Raw genomic sequence first — 22,769 nt, 5'->3', positions numbered from 1 at the left:
TATTTTTTCTTCCTTTTAAAGAATTTCCAAGAATTTTGTGATAAGGAGTTCCTGATATCTAAAAAGCACTTTTTTCTGTAGTTGTTAAATGAATTGAATAACTGCTTGAGCGTTTTTTGAAACTGTTTAGATAAATACGAGATATTTGATTTGAGATTTGCACGTCGACCTCTTGGTTTTTTGTGTCCTCTACACATCGCAGCACCTCATTCAAACCCAGTTGTCTTATTAAACTCAGGATAGAGCTGGGTTGTATTGAGCGAATGTGCCTTTCTTTCGGCTGCATTTGGCCGAGATGACTCAACCTTCTCCTAGCTATAGCGCTGTATTCCAGGAGAAGGTGCATTGGAGTCTCCGGGGATTGGAAGCAGAAACGACAATAGTTAGTGGAACGGCAAAAGTCCGCTGTAGATGACTGCGCAATCTGCAATGGTCTGAGAGAATGCCGGTGAGTATTCTCAGTTCATCCTTAGGGAGACTTATGAGTAATAAGTATGCTAAAGTACACGTGGAACACGGCTTTATTTGCATTTCCGCCTTTTATCAAAGAAAAACTAAAATGTACCGAAATTTCTCTTTGTTGACTTCCATTGTTAACACACTGCAACTCTCAACTGAATGGAACAAACAAAAAACAGCAAAGGAATTTTTTTAGTGTGAAATGTCACCTTGGCAACGAACATGTACTTTACAAGATATCGATCACTGCAGCCATCTCTGAGAAAATAATGGATTTCTTTCACTTACACTGGCCATGAACAAATTAATTTTATCTGAAAAGTTTAGTGCAGTAGTTAGAAAGTTGCAATCAAACCTATTAGTTCTAAAGTACCTTACAAAAGAACAGTTTGCTTTGCAGTTGAAACAGTCTGTCTTCTAATTTTTCAACTGGTATTTCAACCAAGACGATGTGCTATGAAATGTCAACTCCCAGTCTTTTACCAGTTAATACACTGGTTCATAATGAATAAGAAACAAGAAAAACAAACCATAGGGGATTGAGTTCATCACCATTTATATTCATCTAATCGTCATTTAACGCAACCTTAACGTTTGAAGCATTTTTATTTGTAGCAATCCAGCGGCCGTCGTAGCTGAATGGGTTGGTGCGTGATTACCATTCGGGATTCACAGAGAGAACGTTGGTTCGAAACGTTGGTGAAACACCAAAATTAAAAAAAAATATTTTTCTAATAGCGGTCGCCCCTCGGCAGGCAATGGCAAACTTTCGAGTGTATTTCTGCCATGAAAAAACTCCTCATAAAAATATTTGCCGTTCGGAGTCGGCTTGAAACTGTAGGTCCCTCCATTTGTGGATCAACATCAAGACGCACACCACAAATATGAGGAAGAGCTCGGCCAAACACCTAAAAAGGGTGTACGCGCCAAATATATATATAATCCAGTGAAGAATAACTCTGGCCAACAGATGCTACTTTGGGTTGGGTAGGCAATTGAAAAGCAGAGTCCGCTATCGACATACAAAAAAAAAACGATCTATCAATCACTCCTCTTCCCAGTAGTTGTGGTTGTTGTAGTAGCATAAACATTTCCCATGCATATACGAGGAATCCGGCTGAAGTGACAGTCCTTGGCCGGAGATATAAATCCGGGTCGTTCCGGTTACGACGACTATCGTGGGAACGTAATCGGTACCGGTCTTACTGTATGGCGAAAAATTTTTCGCAAGATCTATAGTCCAATTTGCGTGAATGATGCATACCGAATATGATGAAACCGCGAGCTGTTCGAGCTGTACGTCGACATCGACGTAGTGAAGTGCATTGAAATTCAGCGGCTGCGCTGGCTAGGTCACGTTGAGCGGTTGGACAATAACGCTCCAGCAAAGAAGGTGCTCGTTTCGAAATGTACTGGTGGAACTCGCCAAAGAGGACGTCCTCGTCTACGTTGGAAGGACCAAGCCGACGACGACCTGGCGGCCCGTGATGTTTCTAACTGACGTGAGCGCGCGCAATGCAGAGGCGATTGGCGCAACATTTTGGTAGCGACTAAGACCGTCCATCGGTTGTAGTTGCCAGCTAAGTAAGTAAGTATTTATAGTAATAGAAGAATATTTTTTTTGCATACTCTTCTATTTAATTGGTTATTTTGCAAGTGGTACAATTCGAGACAATCTGGAACTAGTGCGCATTTTCCATTAAACACCAGTTCGTGATCTAAAACATTAGCTCAATAAATTGGCTTTTCAGTTAGCAGTGCGCCAGTTCCAAACTATGGAATTTTCTACAGGGTATGCACACATACACACACTAACATATAGTGTATCGACGAGCACATATGATAGTCATCAAGCTATTTACTAGATGACAGTCGCGGTCAGGAAATTTGTGACAAGGCATGCACAAAAAAAAAAACCAAAAATCACAATAAAGACGGCACTGATTTTCGTTCAATGACCTTTCTTTAAAAAATATTTATTTTTAAATTCAATTTTTAAACTCAACGGATGTCAGCAAGAGGATGGTAGTTTCCCATTTGCACTGATGCCACGAGTAGAAATCCATAGTAAAGGTGCATTATTTTGGAAAAAATTGGTGTTATCACTTTATGCAAATGATTTTTAATTATACTTGCATATATATAACATATTTATGGTAGTAGTAGGAGTAGTAGTAGTAATATTTCTTAGTATTTTTTTTTTATAATATTTGTAATACAGTGGATATGATATACTATTTCAGAATAGGTAGAACAAAATAAAAATAAATAAAAGTAATTGTTGCAATAACTTATAGGATTGTGTGCCATACAAATAGCGAAAATGTGGAAGACAATTTAAGAAAATTCATTTACAATAAGATCCCTGTATTTAACACTATGAGCATAGTTCGAATAACGCATAATATTTAGTTGCGTCCCCCTAGCAGCGTTATTACTTTCGCTTAATCTATAACTTTTTCATCAAAATAATAGGCACGGATGTTTTTGTAAATCGGAAAAGCGCCAATAAAGTAATATATGCTTTCGGCATCGCCAAGGTTGCAAACTGGGCAGGATGTGCACTTAGTGGGATACGCAGATGACATTGCAGCTGTAATAATCGCTTGAAACACTGACGAAGCCAAAAGGAAGGTAAATCAGGAGATGATCCGAGTTCAGACATGGCTAGCGGATCATGGATTAAAGGTGGCCACAGAGAAAACAGTGCTAATCCTTCTAACCAACAGATGTATCCCATTAGAAGTAGTTATACAAGTACTCGACAAAAAGAGTGGTCAAATACCTGGGAGTGCAATTAGACATGAGGCTAACTTACTGGGCACACATAAATCATGCAGCCGCAAGAGCTGCCAAAGTAAGCGGCATGTTAAGTAAGCTCATGGCAAACCTTGGAGGTCCAACGTAGAGCAAGCGAAAACTTTTAATGGGCACGACGAACCCGATCCTTCTATAAAAAAATTAAATAATTGGCGCGTACACTCCTGTTAGGTGTTTGGCCGAGCTCCTCCTCCTATTTGTGGTGTGCGTCTTGATGTTGTTCCACAAATGGAGTGACCTACAGTTTCAAGCCGACTCCGAACGGCAGATATTTTTATGAGGAGCTTTTTCATGGCAGAAATACACTCGGAGGTTTGCCATTGCCTGCCGAGGGGCAACCGCTATTAGAAAAATGTTTTTATTAATTTTGCTTTCACTGAGATTCGAACCAACGACCTCTCTGTGAATTCCGAATGGTAATCACGCACCAACCCATTCGGCTACGGCGGACGCCACCCGATTCTTCTATACGGATGCGAAATATGGGCAGATTCGCTAAGCGTGCAATGCCGGCGAGAAACTCTGCAATCTGTGCAACGCATCTGCGTCCTCAGAGTGGCTTCTGCATACAGAACAGTATCTGAAGCAGCGGTTTTATTTATCAGCGGAACCATCCCTATAGATATTCTAGCACAAGAGCGCAAATGGAGATGGGAGGCAAAAATCTTAAGAATCCCAGTACCAAGATTCTCCGATATTAGAATTCAAACGCTCACACTTTGGCAGGCAAGATGGAACTCTGAACGGTACGGTAGATGGACAGCGAGACTAATACCCGATCTACAAAAAGTGGGTAGGAAGAAAGCACGGTAAGGTTAACATTTACTTCACACAGTTTTTGTCCGGACATGTGTCCTTTCGCAAGTATTTGTGGCGAATGGCAAACGTGAGCCTTCCAAACTGCATATATGGAGATACTAAGTATGATGAAGAAAAATGGAATGTCATCGCAAACTTCGTGAAGGATATTATCCGAAAAAAGAAACGTGAATTGGAAACAGGCGACCCTGGACGCAGGGTGACTAAGTAAGTCCTTCTTAGGACGTCGTCTTGGCCCTCTAAATCGAATCAAGAGAAGGGGTTACTATATGGTGCGAAGGCATTTTTAACCCAACCTCACCGCAAAAAAAAAAAAAAAATGGGCAGGTCGCAGAGGAAATATTTTTATAAAGAGTTGAGCAGGCCACCTCCTGCTCGAAAATTAGACTTATGACCTAAGCAGAGAAATTAGCATTATTAAAACAAGGTACATTTAAAAGTATAAGGTGCGGATAGAGTTCGTGTAACAGAAGCTCTTTGAGTGAACGAATTAAATTCTTTTTCAATCAGTTTATTTAGTGGTGTTGGCATGAAGACAATTACTTATATATGAATCGAAGAAAATTCTGAAAATGACGACATGTCAATACTGTATGCTAGCTCGCTCCCAGTAACCACTACCCGGTAAGCACCTAATTTAATCAATTCATCAGTAAGGATACGAGGAAGACTTGGGGTTGGTAGACTTAAGCAGCGCGCGATGAAACAAATTTGTTGGCGGAAGGTGTATACAAATTGCGGCAATAATCCGGTTTCCAGGTGTTTCGTGTAGTTTGGGATTTTGGACCGCAAAAACGTTACTTTCTTAATAAAAAAAAAGTACAGGTTTCTCAACTTGCTCAAACCTTTCAACCAGTCAAACTTGCGCTCCATAAAACATGATAGAAGTAGAAGAAGAAGAAAACAAGATTTTCAGTTTCTTTGAGGTATTTACCTTTGATTATTAATATACTAGGTTGTTCAATAAGTTTTGCGATTTGGTAAAATAGGGCGTTGCTACTAGTCTAATTTTTTTTATTATTATATGCAATATTTTGTGTAATAGAAAAAAGTAAGTATTTTTTTGGAAAGATTAAAAGTAAAGACAATTTATGAACGAATGTGAAAAGTGTATAAGGACTTTTCGCCATCAATTAGTACAGTAGAAAGATGGGTTACTGAATTTAAGCGTGGTCGTACAAGGCTTGAAGACGATCCACGCCAAGAAAGTCCAAAAACAGCAACACCACCAGAAATCGTAGAAAAAGTACAGGGAATCGTATTGAAAAATTGTTGAGTGACTGAAAGAGATTTAGTAGAGGCCTTTGGCATCTCATTGGGCAGTGTAAGCAACATTTTGGCTGAAGTATTAGGTTTCAGAAAGCTGTGTGCATAAAGCGGGGTGCCGCATTCGCTAGCAATGGAAGAAAAACACATTCGAATGCGACTTTCTCAGCAACATTTTGAGCATTTTCCAAAGGATAAAGTGAATTTTGTGCATCGATTTATCACTATGGATGTGACTTGGGTCTATCAGCATCAGTCTAAATCAAAACAAGAGGCTAAAGAGTAGGGCGGGTCGATTTAAAAATCGCTCATTGATCTGTGAAAATCGTATTTTAGGGATCAAAATAAGAAACTTTGCCGAAGGAACCATACCTCTAAAACGAATTCTGATGTCCCCCAATTTGGGTCGAACGAAAAATTTAGAGTGCTCCAATCGAGTTCAAATGTATGACCGACCCCCACTAACTTTGGACGGCCGATCCACCCATGCCAGTGGCACACCCCCTGGAACTCCCCTGGGGGGTTCCCCATACAATCATTTGAAAATATCACCATTTTTGGCCTTTACATGAGAAAATAAACTAAAAAGTTCGACCCAAATTGGGAGACATCAGAATTCGTTTTAGAGGTATGGTTCCTTCGGCAAAATTTCTTATTTTGATCCCTAGAATATGATTTTCACAGAGCAATGGGCGATTTTTTTGCCTCCCCACAAATCGACCCGGCCTACCAAAGAGTGAACCTGGTTTATCGGCTCCGAAACGAGTTCTCGTTCAGAAATTAACCAAGAATGTGTTAGTTTTTTAGGGATGCGAAAGGAATTTTGTTTGTGAATTACTTGCAAACTGGTAAAACAATATGTTCTGAATATTATTGTAATCTTTTAGACCAACTGAAAGAGAAATTTCGTAAAAAAAAGATCCAGCTTGCAAAGGAAAAAAATAATTTTTCATCAGAACAAAATGCACCGAGTAGCGAGAGCATTTTGACGATGGGTAAAATGCATGAATTAAAGTTCGAACTGTTGGAGCATACATCGTATTCAGCAGATGTAGCTCCTAGTGGCTCCCATCTGTTTCTAGAGCTAAAAAATGCATGCGTGGAAAGCACTTTTCATTGAATAATGAGCTTATAAGAGCTGTGGAAGCGTATTTTGCAGCGCTTCCACAATCTCACTTCAGGTATGCAAATCATAAATTGGAATCTCATTGGAACAACTGTATTGATATTCAGGAAGACTATGCTGAATAATAAAGTGTATTTCAAACCATAAAATTGTGTTTTTCTTATTGACCCGCTAAAATTTTTCACAACCTAGTAAGACTGATATACAACTATGTGAGCATCAAACAAAAAATAGTTAAAAAAATTTATTGCAAAAATACACACTTCAAGGGCTGTCACTTTTCACTCAAGGTATTAGTGCATGGACGGACAGCTGTACACCTGGCAACAAAAACACCCACGCACCCCTTGAGACTATAAATTTTGATATACAATTTTTTTAATTTATTTTTAGCTAGCTTAAAAAATATGTATGCAGTTTATTCTTTAACAAAAGTCATATGCATCAGAGTTCCAAACTTTATACGAAATTCTGAAAAAATCCTAAAATTTTCATGCAATCTCCAATACTTTCATTAGAACTTTTTTTCATTATTCATAATAAAAAAACTATATTTCATTATTGAATTACACATTTATACCATTTGTTCGAGAAACCAAGCGTGTCGAGTGAAAGCCGTCTGGCAAGCCGTTTGTGTTTGCATCGATGACGCACATCTACTACATCCAACATAAAAGCAATAGTTTCACTTTCAATCACCCCAATGTCATGAAATATTTATTCTAAGTCAGAAAAGATTGCACCTTTTTAACACATACCAGATTTTTAACACCTGAAAATGCGCTCTTTCAAAAGCCCTTTTTCTGGGTTAGCTTCATTATTTTCCGCTTTTTTCTTAAAAATTTTTATTAGAAAAAAAAAAAAATCGTCCAAAAATGCTTAATTGTGCCGTAAATTTTGTCAAATTATACGTTGATCATAAATGTTGTAGTATAAATTTTAGTTCACATTAAATGGCCAGTCTCGTTGTAAATCACGAAAATGCACATGCCGTACATTTGGATTTCTGTACAAATATTTTCTACCCAAAAACATTGCATTTGGAGTAATACTTTTAGTATAATACTTTTTGGCCTTCTTCCGTATCCTATTATGCATACATACATATGTACATACATACTTATGCATGTAACGGCAACTGTAGTACGTCAGCGCCGGGAGAGAAATAAGATGTCTTCAATGCTGCATACTGAGGTCGATGACGACAATAATAGCCAACAACCCATGTGCATTGCCGAATGCTCCTAGTCAGTCTAGCTGCAGTGGCAATAGATGCCGTTGCGTATTATCTTTGGTTGCGTATTAAAAATAAACATTATTTTGTACACACATACATATGTGCATGCATACGAGTCTGTTCATTAGGCTAGATCGCAGCAAAAATTTTGTATAAAATACTGTAAGAAACTTTATCAGAAAAAAATTTGATTTTATGGTCGAAAATGATTACTGATTAGATTTTAAAACGATTTATTATTTTTTTATAATTAATTTATTATTTTTTTTATAATTTATTTATTATTTATTATAATTTTTCATATATGATATAATTTCAATGATATTATAAATAACATTGGCTGAAAAGTATTCAATATAAAAATAAAAATTAGAATTTTTTAATAAAATTCATTTTTTTTATTCAATATAATTAGCCCCAACACTGTATACAGTACAGTTTTCGTAGCTCCTATGAAAAATGGCATCACTAGTTTCGAGTTTCACAATTGCCTTCAATTCGCCGATCACCGAAATTAAGCATCGACAGGCGCGGTAAGCACTTGGATGGGGGACCGCCTTCAATTCAATTCAAATTCAAGTTTATAAGTTAAGGGGACCCGGTGGTCAGGAAATTTCAAAAAATCGATTTTTTGCTTTTTCGATATTTCGAAAGTATAGTATCTTGTTTCTTTTTCCCCCGGTTGTTTACAACTATGACAGTATGTGTTATGAGGGATGCCCATTTTGGCGGCTTGTTCTCCGATAGACCAGAAGCCAGTTATGACTGCCGTAAGTCTACAGGTGTCCCGACGTTTCATGTTTATTAATGTCGACGATTGCTTGAGGTTGTAGGTGGGCCATAACGTTCTGCTGATTTTGCATTTCGTCTGGTCTCTCCATCTACAATCTGCAATTCAAAGGTATTTTAGGGAAATTGCATTCTTGACCGCACCTAGTGGAGTGAATACTGGTACTGCAAGAGCGCTATTCATGGCAGATCCCCCTCTTGCCAGTTCATCAGCTTTTTCGTTACCTTCTATGTTCCGGTGTCCCGGGACCCAAATTAAGGTTACTCTGTGGTTTTCACTCAAGTTGGTGAGGCTATTCCTACTTTGCTCCACCACTTTAGTGGTTGTTATAGTCGCGTCCAGCGCCTGGATTGCAGCTTGGATATCCGAAAGAATAGCGATATTGCCCTTGAAAGAGAAATCTGCGATTAGTAGCCTACAGGCTTCCCCAATTGCTAGTACTTCCGCTTGGAAGACGCTGCTGGTATTAGGGAGACGCACAGATTTTTCAATTCCAAGTCTATGAGAATATATACCAGCTCCAACACCACAATCCATTTTACTGCCATCTGTATAGACTGTGGAATCGAAGTGGTGTAGAGAGAATCCCTTATTCCATTCTTTTTTAGATGGAAAGAGTGTGGCAAAATTCCTATTGAACGTTACCATCGGGACGATGTAGTCAGTCCTCACCGAGGTTAACTGAGTTTGTCGCAATAATAGACTAGCGTGACCATAAGTTTTTTCTTTCCAGCGACCCGCTTCATTTAACCTAAATGCACTCATGGTTGCCGTCTTCTTTATATGTAGGTCTATTGGAATAACGTGTGTCAGAGCATTGAGAGCCTCTCTAGGACATGATCTGATTGCACCGACCGTTATTGCACAGGCTGATCTTTGTATTCTGCCGAGTAATTTGGTATTGTACTCTCTCCCTAGAGCTTTCCACCAAACTACCGAACCATACGATAGAATGGGTCGTATAACCGCCTTATACAGCCATAATGTATGCTTAGGTTGAAGACCCCATCTTCTTCCAAGCATACGTTTGCAGGCATATAAAGCAATTTCTGCTTTCCTTACCCGTTCTTCGACGTTTAACTTCCAGCTAAGTTTGGAGTCCAGAATTACTCCTAAGTACTTTGCACTGGTTGATAGTGACAGAGTCTGTCCGTTGATATTTCTGGCCTGGTGTTGTTAAAAAAAAGAAAAAAACTATTCAACCGAATCGTCTGAAATTTTAATATGTTGTTCACAACATCAATGGCTATCGCCCGTACTAGTATCATATTATTATTTCAATTATTTCGTATTTGTTTGATTAAAAAACTAAAAAAAAACACGGTGTTTAGAGTGTCAAATTCACTTTGTGAAATTTTTTTTATTCTACTCGTAGTACGGGACATAGCTACAGTCATACGATAAATATTTTTTTATATTTTTGTGTTTCAGATAAATATGTAGAAGAGCAAAAATGGGCAAGACCTTCCAGGTCCAATTTTTTGGTAGGGTCAACTTCAGCGGCATTCTTAAAATTATTACAATTAAAAAAAAAAAACATATTTTATGAAATTTTTGAAAAAAAATTTTATGAAATTTTTGTTCCAATTTTTCAAAAAATTGTTCTTCAATTTTTCAAAAAAATTCATAAGAAATTTTTTTTTCTAAAATTTCTTAAAAAATTTTTTTTTCATTAAAAATTTCTTAAAAAATTTGTTTTATTCTTTCATTAAAAAATTTTTTCATAAAAATTAAATTAAAATTTAAATAAAAATATTTTAAAATTTTTTAATTTTAATAATTTTTCAAAAATTTCATAAAATTTTTTTTTCATTAAAAATTTCATAAACAATTTTTTTTTCATTACTTAATCATTAAAATTTTTTAAAAAACTTTTTTTTTCGTTAAAAATTTATTAAACAATTTTTTTTATTATTTCATTAAACAATTTTTACATAAAATTTTAATTAAAATATTTTTAAATTTTTTAATTTTAATAATCTTTCAAAAATTTCATAAAAATTTTTGTTTTCATTAAAAATTTCATAAACAATATTTTTTTCATAAAATTTTTTTTTTTTAATAATAATTTTTCAAAAATTTCATTAGTTTTTTTTTCATTAAAAATTTCAAAAAAAATTTTGTTTTTCATTAAAAATTGTTTTCATTAATGTTTTTTTTTTATTTTAATAATTTTTTTAATAATAATTTTTCAAAACTTGCATAAAAAATTTTTTTTTCATTAAAAATTTCATAAAATTGTTTTTCATTAAAATCTTTTTTTTTTAATGTTTTTATGGTTTTTGTTTTTGCATGTTTTTATGAAATTATTTTTTTCATTAACATTTTTTTGTTTTTAATGTTAAAAATGAGGCAGAAGTTGACCCTACCGAAAAATTGGTAAAAAATTTAAATATCGTTTTTCATTGTAAATTATATTGTAAAAAACAATCCTGAAAATAAATTTTTGATCTCTAGACCACCGGGACCCCTTAAGCAACCACCTTCAATTCAATTCAAATGCTAGTTTACATATATATGTATGTATATAATTGCGGCGTACACCTTTTTTGGGTGTTTCACCGAGCTCTTCCTCGTATTTGTGGTGTGCGTCTTGATGTTGTTCCACAAATGGAGGGACCTACATTTTCTACTCCGAAGGGCAGATATTTTTATGAGGAGCTTCTTCATGGCAGAAATACAATCGGCGGTTTGCCATTGCCTGCCAAGGGGTGGCCGCTATTAGAAAAATGTTTTTATTAATTTTGGTTTCACTGAGATTCGAACTGTGAATTCCGAATGGTAATCACGCACCAACCCATTCGGCTACGCGGCCGAGTAAGTTAATAAAAATAAGTCCGTTGCGCCTTCACACGCTGTAAAAATACAAGCTACCAATGCAAATCAGCTGGTATACAACTTTTTAAATTTCCAAGTACGAAATATAGCAATGTTGCTAAAAATATAAATAAATTATGAAACTTCAAAAACTCCTATATCCGTCGAAAAATTCAGATTGAAAGTACCTTCTTTTTTGTATCACAGAGTTTCTTCTTATTCGTATTGATTGATGGAGAAAAGTAAAAAAAAAAAAATTCATAAGGAAAACCTATTTTATTTTATCTATACGGTAAATATGAGCCGTTTTCTTTGAAAGTGGTGTAAGTCCATTTTATATTATATGGAGATATTTAAGGGTTTGCATTTGAATGGTTTGAAAAATATTGGAATATGTTAAAGCACTGATTTTATGTTTTTTAAATATTAAATTGATTTAAATTTATAATGTAGTCATTTTTCAAGTGTGATTAACAAAAAAGAAAACGGCTCATATCGTATACCTATAATACCTATAAATAAGGTAAATTAGTAAAATGCGTATAAAATGCCGCAAAATTAATCAATTCATTAGTAGAGCAAATGGTGTCGTATGCCAGTCATAGTTGAACTGATGAATTAGACAGCAGCAGTATACATACAAACAGACAAGCAATGAGCGCGTAAAGGTCGAAATAAAGATTTCCATCACTCAAAATCTATTTTTTTGCTTAACAAAAAAATTACTCAAAAATAAAATGTATTATTAAATTTGTGCCACCACGTGCTAAATTTAAAAGCATTTTGTTCTTGTTTTTTATAAATTTTCTTGCATGTGCTTGAAAAAAATCCTAGCATCGCAGACAGTTTATGATCCTCAATCATTGACGACAGTGTATTTGCGTTAATTAATCAGTTTTTCAATCCACTTGTTAATTGCCTCAAAAAGTAATTGCAATTAAATTAAATTAAAATTCTCTTGCGCATTTTGTCTACTAAGAAAAAAGTGTTGAGCATTCGTTACATGAAGAAAGTACGTTGCGCTGCCAGAGAAAAAAAAGTATAAAAAAACCTACAAAAATTTCGAGCCACGTCAAACTTACACTTTTTATATTAAACTAGCTGACCCGACGAACTTTGTTCCGCCCTAGAGGCAATAAAAAAGCAGATTTTTGATTTTATTAAGTTAGTTTTGTTTAATTTATTTATCAAGTATTTCAATGAAGCTTTAATAGATTGCACTCTTCAGTTAAGCACCTTGTGATACACGACATTTTTTGTTTTATTATCAGGTGCAACAACAAACAACGCAGATGGTTTTCTGACCAGTGAACATGCCACATGTAATTGATCATGTGAGAAACATTGATTTTCTAGATTCAGACCACAAACTTTCAAGGATTGGCCTTGTGATTTGTTAATGGTCATGACGAATGCAATACAGATCGGAAATTGAAGTATTTTAAGCTCAAGCGAAAGATCGGTTGAGATCATCGGGATCCTCGGAATGAGAACTTTTTCAACTTCAAATTTTCCTTTGAGTATCGTCGCGCAAATCACATTGTTCATCAATTTATTTACCACCAAACGCGTACTGTTGCAAAGTTTTGGTGGGTTTATGTTTCGAAGCATTATTACTACGGAGCGAACTTTTAGGAGTAAATTGTGCGGTGGTAAGCCAGGCACATCCAAGGAGTTTAAAAATTCAATTGGATAGTTGGTGGCTTCATCTTCTTTTGTTGCACAGTTAATGGATTTGAATGAATGCATTGTTCCAATGATATCATTTTGAATTATGCAGTTTAGGTCATCTACATCTTTATTCTTAGCCGATAAATTGCTCGCTCACTCAACCATTCATTATTTTTGTAGTTATTAATGATGTTTGGGAATACTTTATTAATAAGTTCGTCTTTCGATGAGACAAAGTTACAGAAATTCTGAGGAAATGAAATCAATCCGCTCGATTCGTCGACAGGTACTCGACCATTACCGATAGTCAGTAATTGCTCAGAGAAATCTTCAGTAGATGTATCATTAAGTAATGCAACTCTCATGTTTGTTGTCAGCTGAAGTTTCTTCACATAGCGCCATAGGTTCGATAATTTGAGGCAAGCGTTTATTTCGTCAGCAGCCGTTGATCTTGGAATTACTGGCAGTGTTTGGCGGAATTCGCCAGACAGTAAAATCATTGCGCCTCCAAAACATCGCGAGTCATTGCGTATATCTTTCAATGTTCGGTTAAGTGCTTCTAATGCACGTTTATGCGCCATTGTGCACTCGTCCCAGATGATGATTTTCGATGCTTATAAAACTTTGGCCATTGCTGAGTTTTTTGAAATATTATATTACATGTTGGTTCTTCAATTTTTTGAAGATTTAACGGCAATTTTAGTGCTGAATGAGCCGTACGGCATCCTTCTAACAATGTGGCTGCTATTCCAGAAGAAGCAACTGCGAGCGCAATGCTGGATTTCGCACGAACAGTGCCTAAAATTACTGACATGCGGAATGTCTTACCAGTTCCACCAGGGGCATCAAGGAAATATAAACCACCATTTCCATCATCAATTGCCTTCATTAATGTATCATAAACTTCTTTTTGTTGGCGATTCAACAGTGGTACATTCGTTTGAACTACTAAATCTACTTGTTGATCTCTGTTATTCGCTCGACGATTTCGCATTGCCAACCGAGCCGTTTCACGGGCTGCCTCGCTTTGCTCTTGTGATTGAGAGGCTCGAAGCCGAGCCATACTAACGCGGCGCTCTTCACGGGCAATTCCTTGTGCTTCTTCAGTCGTTTCATTACGTTTAGCTGCCATTTGCGTTTTGTTATACCACATTTTATAGTGACTTCACGGAAACGCGTTCGAATGGGATAAAAAGTTTCCTATGCCCGTCTCCTGGCCCTAAGCTACCTCTTCACCAAATTTCAGTCAAATCGGTTCAGCCATTCCCGAGTTATAAATAGTGTGACTAACAAGACTTTCTTTTATATATATAGATTTTAATGGGTAATAAAACTGTGTACCCAAATTTTCGTTTTTTAAATTCTGATTAGAAAGTTTGAATTTTTGTTTTATTGCTTCCAAAAAATATTACACCTGTCTATATTAACAATAAGTAATTTGTTTTAAAGATATTTGGATATATAAGTGATATAAGGCCATAAGTAAAGCCAAATAAGTACATAAATATAATTCATATTTTATATTACAAAAGATCAGTTGGTGTTTTTCGTTTAAGTCTCTTCTTATTGGATTTTTCTTCAGCGGGAAGCTTCCTCATCGTCGGATTTGTGTGCGTCAGAAGTCTGCCTTCTGCTCGCAGTTTGTATGGCTTCGTCAACTGTGTCGATGTTTAAGTCGCAACATTCACCGTCGGCGTTTGGTATCTACCATGGTGCATTTGTTATTGTCCTAAGTATCTTCGACTGGGCACGTTGCAGTATTGTCAAATTGGATTTAGAAGCTGTGCCTCAAACTTCTATACCATACTTCCAAATTGGTGCAATTGTCGTTTTGTAAATTAAGGTTTTGAGAGCTTTGACACAGCTCCTAGCAGCCAGTACAGTTGTCGAAAACGAGTTTTAATTGCATTCCTTTTTTTATTATATGGTTTTTTCAGTTTAGTTGAGAGTGAATTGTAATTCCTAAGTATTTAGCTTTTGTATCAGTATTCGCGTCAGGGTTTCCAATCTTTAATGAGTCTATGGTTACCTTTCCGTTCATGTAATTGACTTGAATTGTTTCGTCGCCATTAATTTCTATATTCCAGTTTTTTAACCAATTCAGTGTTTTGTTTAGGTCGTTTAGTAAATTTGTTTGTGCCATTTTCGGGTCTCTATGAGATGCCATTCGTACAGTGTCATCTGCAAACGTCGCAATCATGCTATTTCCTGAAGATGGTTCCGGTAAATCTGCGGTGTAGATAGGATACAGGGTGGGTCCTAATACACTGCCTTGGGGAATTCCTTAGTTCATAGGTTTAATGTATGAACATGCGTTGTTATATTTAATATAAAATTTTCTATCTTGGATGTAACTTTTTAGTATTAGAAAGTAGTCATATGGCAACCAAGATTGGAGTTTGTGCACTAATCCAGGGTGCCATACTTTGTCAAAGGCTTTAGCTACTTCGAGATATGCAGCCACGCATACTTAATTATTGTCTTTATTAATTTTGTGAGTAACTCTGTGAAGTTTTTGGAATATTTTCATTCAAATCCGAACTGATGTTGGGGAATTTAATTTATTTTTGTTATAATGGGTTCTATGTGATCAAAAAATACCTTCTCAAATATTTTTGATATTGTCGGCAGCAGACTTATTGGTTGGTACGACGATGCAAACGTCGCGTCTTTATTGGGCTTTGCGATCGCAATGATTTCGGCAGCGTTGAAAACGTTCCTATTCTCTCAAGGCAAATCGGATATGCAAAGCAAGTTAAGTGATCTCGTAACACACTCTTGTACCGCTTGACCAAAAACCAATGCAAATAAAACCAAACATTTGGCAGTACACACGAACGATGCATTCTACAATATCGGAGAGGAAAATATTGAAAATGTTAACGTTTTTCTATACCTTGGAAGTCAATTCACTGCGGAAAGCGGATGCAAAAAGTATGTATCTACAATATTGCAAAAAGCAAGAGGTGCATTTGCAAATCTTCGCCCGGTGTGGCAGTCCGAACAAATGGACATTACAACAAAAATACGGATTTTCAACTCCAATGTTAAATCAATTCTGCTCTACGCCTGTGAAACGTGGTGTCTGCCTGCGGAAATTGTACACTAGCTTCAAATGTTCGTGAACCACTGCTTGAGACGCATTCTACGAATCTGGTGGCCAGACAACTGGATATCTAACACCGAATTGCATCGACGATGCCATCAAAAACAATCGCAACTGAAATAAGAGAAGGCTTGGCCATACCCTACGGAAAGGTGGCACTGAAATCAGCAGACAAGCGCTTGACTGGAACCCCCAAAGACAGCGCAGAAGAGGCAGACCTAGAAGCTCTTGGCGTCGCTGCATCGAAGAGGAATACAAAGCCGTGGACAAAGCAATGACCTGGCAGCAAGTGAAAAATAGATCCAAGAATCGCACAAAATAGAAACACTTTACTTTGGCCCTATACGACGCAACGGAGACGAAGGAATGATGATGATTATGATGATTATACTTCATTCTGTCACCACTACCAGTCAAAATAGCAACATAATCAGGCAGCGTTACAGCTCGGCGTGAGCTTTAGCTTCATCAACTAGCCTTCCCCAAGTTACACGATTCAAGGCAGCAGACCACCAGTTATGCATTTTCAGTTTATTGATATCTTCGATAGCGTTGCCAAACCAGCGTTTCCAAGGTCTTTCTTTACATCTGGTGGCTAGTGTATTTTAATTTAAGAAGGATTTTTGAGGACATTCCTTACTCTCGCGCATGATATGGCCTAACCATTGGAGTCGTTGTGATTTGACACTTAAAGGCAGGACCTCGCAGCAACTCCTCGTTGTATCTCATTCTGTAACAACCATCCTCAACCCGTATTGGATGATACACTTTTCGTAAAACTCTGCTTTCGAAAGTTCGAAGACTTTGTTCATACTTGATTGACATTACCCATGGCTGACAGCCACACGTCAAAACTGGTCCTTTTATTGTTTTTTACATAGTGTATTTACAGCTGCGCGAGAGTTGTCTGAATTTTAGTAAATTCACTTTGGCGTAGAAAGCTCTGTTTGCTGCAACAAGTCGGTCTTGGATGCAGTCCTCAATACTAATGCAATATGTTACTTTCTTTCCAAGTACTTGAAACTCTCTACTCCTTCAAAAATGTACTGTTCGATAGTCAAATTTTCAGGCTTCTGCCATTCAACATCGCGTGACATTTTCATATGTTTGGTTTTGTCGGCGTTGATATGGAGCCCAACAGCCTTTGCTTTTGTTTCGATGTGAGAGAAAAGTTCATCCATATACCTTCGATTTCAAGTGAGGATAGCTATGTAATCAGTATACGCGATGGTTAAGCCGGAGCTGCTGAATAGATTACCAGCTTTCACATCGTCCTTGATTGCGTAGTGCAAAAGAAAATTGAGCATAGTTATTGATAAGGAAACGCCTTGTTTGACACCATTTTCGATGGCATCCTCCTACCTGGTCATTGGCATCCCCTTGACAGTTGTTAAAGGGGAGCTGCACAGATTATTTCTCAGGAAAGCGCAAAAAATATGGAGCTCTATTTTTTCATGTGCTATTTCGAAAACCCTTTGGCTTCAGTATTATATAGGGAGGACTCAGAAAGTCCTTTGGACTCCTCACCATTCAATTTCCAAACTCGTAGGTGGATTTACCGATCACTGGACGATCGGCACACACGCGGAAAAGCTAGGGTTACCATTGGGTTACCCCCATTGCAGAAGCTGCGGGGGCCTTTCAGAAAAGTAATGGTATCAAAACGGTGCTTTAGTGCTACTTGGAGAGTGCCAGACTGGCACTTCTACCATTTCACCTATCCACCTTAAAGACTGAGGGAGTTTTTTTCAAGCAATTTTGAATTTAAACATATTTGCTAAAAGCAAAATTAAAAACGCATTAAAATGTATTGCAAATTGTTTCTGGCACCATAAATTAAATACATATTCAGATTTAAATGGGTTTTCCATTCAGAATTTATGATGCCAGGTTGTTTTTAAATGAATTCTCGGCGGTCAAATGCCACTATCTCAAAAACTGGAGCCACTCTGACAAAACAGCGAATTCGATTGAATTCAGAAGATGCCAATTAAGACAGATCAACTAGCAAAACATTTGTTCAAATTTTGAACTTGCACAGAACCATTAATTATTTATTGTAGAGCAAAAAAACACGAAAATAATAAAATGAGCTGAAAGAAAAACATTCAATCGATTGTTTGTACGATCAGATGCACTTAAGACACGAGTATACAAAATCTGTATGGATATTTATTTTGCGTGTATTTTTAGTTGCACTTGTGTACCTTAAGAGTCTATGTGACGTCACAATTGAAAATACACACATTCTTTGCCTAATTCATCACGTATTCATAAATTTACATTTGTACGTACATGCACAGGGGTGTATGTAGGTATATCGTCATAAAACTTGAATTCGTATCTAAATAGGATTTCACATATGATTTGTTTGTAGGTATGTATTTACATGGCTTCCATCTGGCTGCTTTGCGATTGATAGCGATTCCAGCAGATTATTATTGTTATTTTTCAAATTTGAAAATACATTTTTTGCCTTAATATTACATCAACTGCAAAGGCTTAAATAAACTCTTGCTTTTGATTTCTTTTATTTTTTTAATTATTTCCAGCTAATACAATTCATTTTAACACTTTTCCAAAAATCACTAAGCTTATTCCATTTTGCCCATTTGAAATTAAAATTATTTTGTTAATTAAATAGTTAACACAGAAAACGTAAACTGTCAACCGGTTACAAAAGAAAATAAAAATTCTCACACGCGTGCACACAGGCACCACACCACTGCCGCGGCGTCACTATTTTTTTCTTTGCTATTCCGACGCGCCTTGTTTTTCAACGTTCGCTCGAGAGTTTGCTACTGACACTACATAGCCGCGCTGACCATCTCTAGACCATCTTCGAAATCGTGCACGTTAGCGTGGTGGTGATTCCTCGATGTTGACGTCGTGCTTATGACGATTTTTCTAGCGATCATTGATTTCCATTAGGGACATAGGCATACATGCACACATACATATGTACATACAATATAGTTTACCCTACTCCGGAGAGCGCAAGACGATTCTGCGCAGACTATTCAGCATCTTTGAGTAGCGTTGCGGTACTCATGAAAGTGTCGGTATTTTCAATTGGTCTGCAAGTGGTTAAGATGCTGGCTCAATACAGACTGGCAAATACAGATATTCCTCAGTAAAAAGCATTATTGTGGGGTTAGGGGTAGCCAGAGGCGCGAAAAAATGATGATTTTCAATAATTTTTTTTGCTAGTCAGTTGCTTTATTTTACAAAAATAAAAACATAGAATTAATACATCATGTTTCGACTAGACTTTAGCAAAATTTCAAAAAAAAAATTAATAATTGTAAAAGTTATCGCTGTTTCTCCAGAAGTCCCTTGCGGTGATCATCACAATTCCTTGGAGATTAGAGAAATTAGTTTTATTCATAGATAATCTTGTGCCTGATCGAAGCTTTGTTTTCATAATTCACAATATGGCTGCCTCAGGAGATATTTTTCAGATTTTCGAGAAAAACCCGACAATTAATGGTTTGATAAAAATCGAATATGTATTTTGAAAAAACAAAAAATCCTTCGATCAGACACAAGTTTTTTATGTTTTTCAAAAGCAGTATAAATTTTATTGAAATCTACCAAGCAGTTTTTAAGTTACAGTGATCACCAGTTCAAAAAATATAGTTCAGAGAGAAACGCATTTAAAGTTTTCTCGAACGCTCCGGAGCACCCGAGCGCCCTCTGTAAATTGTTGAATAGCTCGGATTCACATCAAATTTTCACACAATATTTTTAAGGTATTATACTTTAAGAAAATGCAAAAAGAAAGTCCAATTTTTTGAAAATTCTGACTACCTCTAACCCCTCTTAGCTAAGAAATATGTGTATCCAAAACATTTTTTATTGTAAATTTTCCAAGTTAAAGTCCTTATTTTGCATTTTTTCCAATTATTATTAATGTTACCATAAAAATTCTAAGTTGGCATAGCAACCCCATACACACCATCACACATTTGACTGCTTGTCAAGCTCACACCAACGTGTGATCTGTCAAACAATAGGAAGAAGAAGAGTATTTTTATGATACTTATATTTAAGTACATTGCAAATTGCAGTTTTGCTTGAAGCATTTGAAGTATGGCGAAATTTCAAATAGCAAAATCTTCTATTTGCTGTACTTCTGACATTACAATTGAACACCTCTGTGGTTGTTGTAGCAAGATAAACATTTCCCACACATGTGCGGGACATAACAGTCCTTGGATGGATATAAATCCGGGTCGTTCCGGTTATGTAGAACCGTCTGTCGTGGAAACGAGTTTTAGTCCTTAAACGTGCTTCCAAATTGTCTATGTTACAACTATGAGCCTAATTTATTTTGTTTTTCCATCTTCTGAAAAAGTGAGTAAATTTTTTGGGTTTGCCAGTCAAGGTCAGATGACATATCTGGCCATAAAAGTAAAGATTTCTGTTTCATAATTGACATAAATGACTTAGAATATGTATTCGGGAACTTGTCATCCTGACATTTTTGTATCTTCAATTGGCTTAGTCCGGACCGTAAATATTTATTTTAATATCTGGGCTCCAATTATCTTTTTTTTATTGTTTTGTCGGGACAACAAGTGCAGCACTCAGACACAATTCAGCCCACTGTACTGCACTCGGATTCCTTTTTTAATTTTCTTTAAATCTACTCGACCTCCGAAGATATCTGAGTAGATCTTGTGGTGCCAATGAGTCAAGGTAGTCGCTTCTTAACACATCAGTGTCAAAGACATCAAGCCTAATTGAAACGAAGGCGGGGCAAACGCACAGGAAGTGGTCCGCCGCCTCATCCTCCTCTACCCAAGCTGGGGAGAGTGCACTGTCTGAGATGCCCACCTTGTCCATGTGCTTTGTCCACAGAAAGTCGCCCGTCATCAGTCCAATTAGCTGTCTGCAGTCCCTTTTGCTTAATGGGACGAACGACGCCTTTCCTCTGCTGAATTTTCTTTACGTCTTGCTCTACTGTTTTGTTCGGATAGCATTTGAATATACTGACATCATTTCTTTTGCCAGAATGTCTATCGTAAGTAGTCCTGCAATGATGAAGGATGCGTCATCGGAAATTGTCCGGAAGCCGCATATAGTTCGCAAAGCGCTTAGCCGATAGACGACTATTATTTTTTTTGCATAGCTATTTATATTTAATGCATCAGCCCAGATCGGTGCCGCTTAAAAAAAGAGCCGAGCTGACAACTCTACTATATAATATTCTTTGGCTAGGGCCTCCGTTGTTTGGCATTATTCCTACCAGACAAGACTGTACACCCAACACCTTCCTCTCAGTGTATTCTATGTGCGTTTTAAAGTTAAAACGACTATCAATCATAACCTCTAGGTATTTGAATTGGCAGTTACAGTTCCAACATTTACCTTCAAAATTCTGATGACTTCCTGCTATTTATTAGAACATCAGTTTTTTGCGTGCTAATTCCAGGTTCATGGGCGTCAGCCAAACCTTGAGCCTACATATTGATTCGCTTAATATCTTGGATGTATTTTGCCACTGTAACCACTGCGATATCATCCGCAAATCCAAATACTTTGGCTCTAGGAGACATATCTAGTCTAAGTACCCCGCCGTACGCAAGGTTCCATAGTAGTGGGCCTAGAATTGAATCTTGGGAAACCCCTGCTGTTACATTGTACTCCTTAATGCCTTTGTTGGTTCTGAACCTCAGAAGACGGTCCGAAAAATAGCTCCCAGTTTAACTGATGATATAACTGAGAGCCTCTACTTTTATGGGGGTCTCTATTACACGCACGTATTTGATAGCATCCACCGTTGAGCGGGATTTCCTAAAGTCAAATTGGTATGTGGATAAAATATGTATATCTTCTGTGAAAGATGATTGCCTGTCGCAGATAATTTTCTCAAGAATTTTTCCCATTCTATCTAATAAGCAAATCGGTCGGTAAACAAGGCTTAATGTCGATGAAACAGTACTGACAAAATTTAAATAAACATTTTAAAAGCAAAATTAATCACCTCCTCGGAAGATTGCATAATTTGTGCAAATGGCATCGAAGGTAGGTAGGTAAGTAAAATGGATCAAGAACCCCCCTGGCCCTCTCCAAGTAGCACTAAAGCGTCATTTTGATACCGTTATGAGGCCTCCAACAGGCAGATATCTACAGCCAGCCAGAGCAGTTGATGTTATGGTGGTAGTCCATCCGTACGACCAACTTACTTAGATCTCACAGGTCCGTTGTCATAGCTGTTGATGTAATGGAGACGGTTGATGGGATTTAGGTTGGCGCACAGCCTCAGACTCTCGAAGAATGGATCACCAGTGACCTTAATCGTTTAGCTGTCAAACCCAGATATTTACAGAGAAAGTGCTCAACAATCTCCTTTTCTGAAAGGTGCCCACAGCTTCTGCATTGAGAGCTAAATGGTAAATATGTGCCGATCGTCCAATGCCCGGTAAGCACAGCTACGAGTTTGAAAATTGAATGACGTGGAGTTCCCAGGACTTTCAGAGTTCTCCGTCTATTGCACTGGTGCCAAAGATTTTTCGAAATAGCACATAAAGAAATGGAGTTTCATCTGATCTGCGTTTTCCTGTGAAATATAGTAAGTTGTGCAATTCCTCTTTAACAATAGTCAGGAGGATGCCGGTGACCGGGTAGGAGGTCCCTGATACCAATTTAGCTG

General features: G+C 37.0%; 1 protein-coding gene across 4 annotated transcripts in view; it reads right to left on the bottom strand.

Annotated features, from left to right (window-relative positions):
- The window catches only part of LOC128866594 (potassium channel subfamily K member 15), a 70,154-nt gene extending 51,247 nt beyond the window's left edge, over positions 1 to 18,907 (bottom strand). The window contains exon 1 of one of the 4 annotated variants that reach the window (XM_054107454.1): positions 18,407 to 18,907. The gene's annotated coding sequence lies outside the window, so the exon portion shown is untranslated. Of the gene's footprint in view, positions 1 to 18,318 lie in introns of all 4 variants that reach the window. The other 3 variants (XM_054107455.1, XM_054107457.1, XM_054107456.1) reach the window with 3 other exon arrangements.
- Positions 18,908 to 22,769: the final 3,862 nt, after the last annotated feature.

Source organism: Anastrepha ludens, chromosome 6, assembly GCF_028408465.1.
Source record: "Anastrepha ludens isolate Willacy chromosome 6, idAnaLude1.1, whole genome shotgun sequence".
Classification (NCBI taxonomy): Eukaryota; Metazoa; Arthropoda; class Insecta; order Diptera; family Tephritidae; genus Anastrepha; species Anastrepha ludens.
This window is presented reverse-complemented; position numbering and strand designations above follow the sequence as displayed.